This window comes from Dendropsophus ebraccatus, chromosome 1, assembly GCF_027789765.1.
Source record: "Dendropsophus ebraccatus isolate aDenEbr1 chromosome 1, aDenEbr1.pat, whole genome shotgun sequence".
Lineage (NCBI taxonomy): Eukaryota > Metazoa > Chordata > Amphibia > Anura > Hylidae > Dendropsophus > Dendropsophus ebraccatus.
In genome coordinates this window covers 73,555,775-73,560,810 of record NC_091454.1, presented here as the reverse complement: position 1 = coordinate 73,560,810, position 5,036 = coordinate 73,555,775, and positions in this window count along the sequence as shown.

Below are 5,036 nucleotides of genomic sequence, written 5' to 3'. Positions count from 1 at the left end.
GGCCCAAGGGGCCAGAGACCACTCCCCTGAGTCTATGGTCTGACGGCTTAGGAAGTCCGCTTCTAGGTTCAAAGACCCTTTCAGGTGAGCTGCTTTGAGGGATATTAGGTTTTGTTCTGCCCACTCGAATATTTTCTGTGCTAGATCCTGGAGTGGACTGTGACGAGCCCCTCCTTGATGCTGAATGAATGCCACTGTCGTCACATTGTCGGAATGTATCAGAACATGATGATTTTTTTGTGAGATGTTCTGATGCTTTTAGTGCCTTCCATATCGCCATTAGCTCCCTAAAGTTTGAGGATCTTTCTTGAATCGACTGGCTCCATGTTCCATGTTCAGGATCCACCCCAGAGATTGAAGAAGTTGTAGGGTTCTCTGGAGGTGGGTCTGTAGGATAGACTCCGAGTTAGCAATCACCAGTATGTCGTCTAGGTATGGGATGATTACAATCGCTTCCGCTCTGAGAATCGTCATCACTTCTATCAAGACTTTTGAGAAGATTCTGAGAGCAGAGGAGAGACCAAATGGTAGACACACAAACTGGTAATGAAAAATCTGTTTGTTGACCTTTATTGCGAACCTGAGATACTGTTGGGATGTCGGATGTATGGGCAGATGGTAGTAGGCATCCTTTAGATCTATAGTTGCCATGACAGCACCTTTTTTTTTTTTTTTTATTAACTGTGTTGCTGTTTTCACCGTTTCCATTTTGAATTTTCTGTAGGTCACAAATCTGTTCAGTGGCTTTAGATTAATGATAAGTGCGTGATTTTCCATTTGGTTTTTGGATTGAGAACAGACGGGAGTAATGACCCTGACCTATCTGATTCTTTGGAACGGGACAAATTGCGCCTAGTCTGATAAGCTCTTGAACACCCTCCAGTATCTGACTCTGAGTCTGATGGCCCTGAGTTGTTACCACAAAACGAGAGGGGGGGGGGGGGGAAGAGTTGAACTCTATTATATAACCTTGGTTGATTATTTGGGTTATCCATGGTGTTTGGGATTAGAGCACTCCATGTAGGGCCAAAATGACCAAGTCTCCCCCCCACCTGTATGGCGTCATTGCTTGGTAGCGGACTTATCTTGGTTGGGGTTAAAGATAAAGTTTTTTCCCTTACCCCCCTTATTGTAGGACCAGATTCAAAGGAAAGAGAAAGTCAAACTGGCAGTCATATGTTTTGCTGTTTAGCTGACTCGAATTAATTCTTTATAGAAAGTAAACAATCGCAGCATCTAGCCTAGGCACAAGGCTGCTAGTCCGAGAAAGGAAACAGAGCAGGTGCTGTCTGAGGTAGACGTGTATGTAGATATTACCCAGTGACAACAATCTGTGGTTGGGGACCTAACACTCGGAGCCTGTAACCTGGTCTTGGTGGTTCCGAGTGGTGATTGTGGAGTCACATATCCGGTGAGTAGCTACACGGATAAGTAATATCACCAGGCTGTAAACATGCTGAGATTGTTTAAAAGGAAGCACACACTGCCAGACGGTGCAGACGGCAGTGGATTTAGTTCGGGTCAGGGAAGGCAAGAAATATGTGAAGGATGCCCAGAAGCTGTATAAACTCGCTGAATTGCCGACCACTGTGAGGCTTCAGCCGAGTATATGGAGTATATAAGATGACGAAGAGTCGCGAGGCATGTTGGAGGACAAATGCCTCCTGGAGACGGCACAAGCCCACCACCGGGTGGCACGGGCATTACAGTCGGAAGGTTTTGAGGAAGTGAAGGGCATGGGAGGAGATGCAGGATGTGAAGAATTATATGGTTATGTGAAAAATGTCGATAAATCCCTTCCTGAAACTCCCCAGACTGACTTTACCCCCACAATGGACCCTATTGTTAATAAATCAGAGCCACCGCCCTATAATGGTGCTGGTTCTGGTCACCGAGGGTGGACCTGTTTTAAGTGTCGCGTGCAGAGTCCTGATTGGCGAGACATATGTTATAATTGTGGCGCCCACAAGCCGCACCTTGTCGAGGGCGTATCCAAAGACCCGCCGCATGAGGTCACACCTCAGGCCTCGCCTGTTGCCCCTCTATATCCAGTACTCACCCCTTCCCGTTCCTATTACCAAGGCCCTGTTTCCGCCCAAGCCCAAGGTGGAACGCATGGTGACATGCAAGGCCCTAACTTGATTGATTTCCTCAACACTCCAGAAGCTCAAGCCATGCTCCGTAATGGGAGACAGGCAATAGAACCGGATACTAGATCCACTGGAAGTGATTCCGGATGGAGAGAATTTGACCCGGTCCAACCACGGACGCGGCAGAGTGAAGATTGGCCACCGCCCTCTATCTCTTTCGCCCCCGGAGCCTGAGCCTGCCCCCATAGTGATCCAGGCCACCCCAGTCAAACCCGAAGTAGTGTCCCCCACAGGACCGCTCCCTTCTACCCTCCCTCGACCAGTCGAACAATGGAGTGGTAGAGCACTTAAAAGTTATGCATGAAAAAGTGGGCAACAGATATCTCTCACGGTGGGGTTGGGGGGATATTACAACTACAACCGCTGATGTTATTGTAAACTTTGCTAATGAACATCTAAAGCATCAAGGAGGACTGGCCCGGTCTATAGCATTGGCAGCAGGTCCCTCTCTACAAAGGGATAGTGACCAGCTGGTTAGTGAACAAGGCCCTGTGGCTACAGGAGGTAATGCAGTTACTGGCCCAGGTGATTTACCAGTGGCTTTAATCATACATGCAGTGGGCCCCAGATATGACTCAAGTCAGGCTGATGAGTGTAAGCGCCAGTTGCGAAGTGCAGTCTGGAACACTTTAGTATACCTGTCTACCCCAACCGCAGTGGAAAGAGGTATCAAGTCGGTCATATTTCCCCTCATTTCTGTAGGACTATTTGGGTACCCTGTAAGATAGGGAGTACAGACTCTAATGCAGACCATAAAATCATTCATTGCCACTCAAACCACACAGTTAACTGACATTAGGGTAATCACTGATGATCCGGACAAACTCCCTCTATTAAAAGAGTACCTACAGGAAAATTCAGTTGTTAAACCAGAGAAACCCGATATACCCCCTGTGATGATGAATACCATTCCTGAGGAGGAAGAAGGAGGAGAAGAGACTGTATCTTCATGGGTGCAGTCCTCAGCTCGGCAGCCTACCCAAGGGGAGAGTCCCCTGAAATATGTCAAGTTCACCCCCACACAAGTCTCAACCCTAGTGACCACCATACCTGACCCAGAGAAACAGCCTATGCCATTCTATAGGAGGATGTGTCAGATTCAGAAGACATATGCTGCTACTTGGCAGGATCTCCATTCCCTTACTTAAATAAAAGCTTCTGACAGCTTTTTACCCCTGATGGCTCCAGCCTTCAACCCAAGTCAGTCCCCACCGACAGATCGCTATCCCTCAGGTCTTACATATTGCCAACAACTCAAGCAATGGGCACAGGAGGCCCTGACAGACCTACAAGGCTCACTCCAAGATGTAACACAGGGGCCAGAGGAAACGATGGAACAATACGCGGCTAGATTACAATTGATGTTTGACGACCTTGGATTCACACCTCAGGCGAAGGCCCACCGGATGCTCTTACCAAAGCCTTCATAGAAGGACTGAACGAGCCATTGAAAGATAAAATTCTGTCCATCCGCCCAGACTGTGTTGGAGGTACGTTACAAGATGCCGTCACGGTGGCAAAGGGTTTTGCACGGTCCCTGGCCAAGGAGATAAAGGATAAGTCTAAGAAGAAAGCTGTAGCCTTAATGATGCAAGATAAAGGGTGTGAAGAAGCTGTCTTATGCCCGGTGGTGCCCTCTGTGGCAACAACTTCAGTTCAACCTACTTGTCCTCCACCTCAACAGCCACCTTATCCTATGGGACCACAAGCTGTCCCCTACCAGACTTGGATGCAGTATCCTCAGCAATATTCTGGCCTACCCCAATCATACTCCCAACACAGTCTATACCACCCGCCAAGAGGAGGGCCAAATCAGGATGGAAGGCGAAGGCCTACCTGTTGAAATTGTGGAAAACCAGGACACGTGAGAAGAGAGTGCAGAAGCCAACCAAAGAATGATGAACAGCGCCCTAACATGCAAGAGAACCCCGGGAACCCCTGGCCTAGGCAATGACGGGGAGGACAACCCGAGTCCACCATGCCAGTTGTTGGGTCATCCCCTACTTGCGGGAAAGTCACTTTGAATGTGGCTGAGGTGCTTATTGATTTCCTGGTGGATTCGGGGAGTCCACGTCTGTTATCTCAAAGGTTAAAAGAGAAGTCCGGCGAAAATTATTTTTTTATATGTTATTACTTATGGAAAGTTATACAATTTTCTAATGTACATTAATTATGGGAAATGCTCATATACTGCTATTTCCCTTAATTTAGTGTATCAGGAAGTGTTAGAATTATCTCTGAAGCAGTGACGTCACGACCAACGGTGCAATTCCTATGGAGTGTCCAGCAGGGGGCGCTCTATATATAGAAGTCAATGAGTACCATTGACTTCTATATATAGTGCGCCCCTGCTGGACACTCCATAGGAATTACAGTGTATGTAATGTAATGTAATGTAATGTACTGTACTGTTGTGACTTTATGAATACATTTATGGAATACTTTGGGGAGCAAGTGTCCTTGCTCCCCAAAGTATCCCATAAATGTATTCAATGAATACATTTGCAGGGCACCGAGCAGGGAGGGAGAGAGGTGCCATCTACCTCCCCCCTCCCTGCTCGGTGCTGGGAACATATACAAAGTACTACTCCCCCATTATCTGCAGATAATGGGGGAGTAGTACCTGTGCTATCCCTATCACCACCCGCGCCGCCGCCGCTCACACAGGGGCTGCTATTCATCGCTCCGCTGATTCCCCGCCGCCCGCGCCGCTCCTAACTACTCGCCCGCCCCGTTCCTGGCCGCCACTCTCTGCTCATGCCGGCCGCGTCAGCCCACCCCCACCCCGGCAGGGAGCACGGCGCTTCCTGGTGTCCCCGGCCGGGGTGGGGGCGGGCTGACGCGGCCGGCATGAGCAGAGAGCGGCGGCCAGGAACGGGGCGGGCG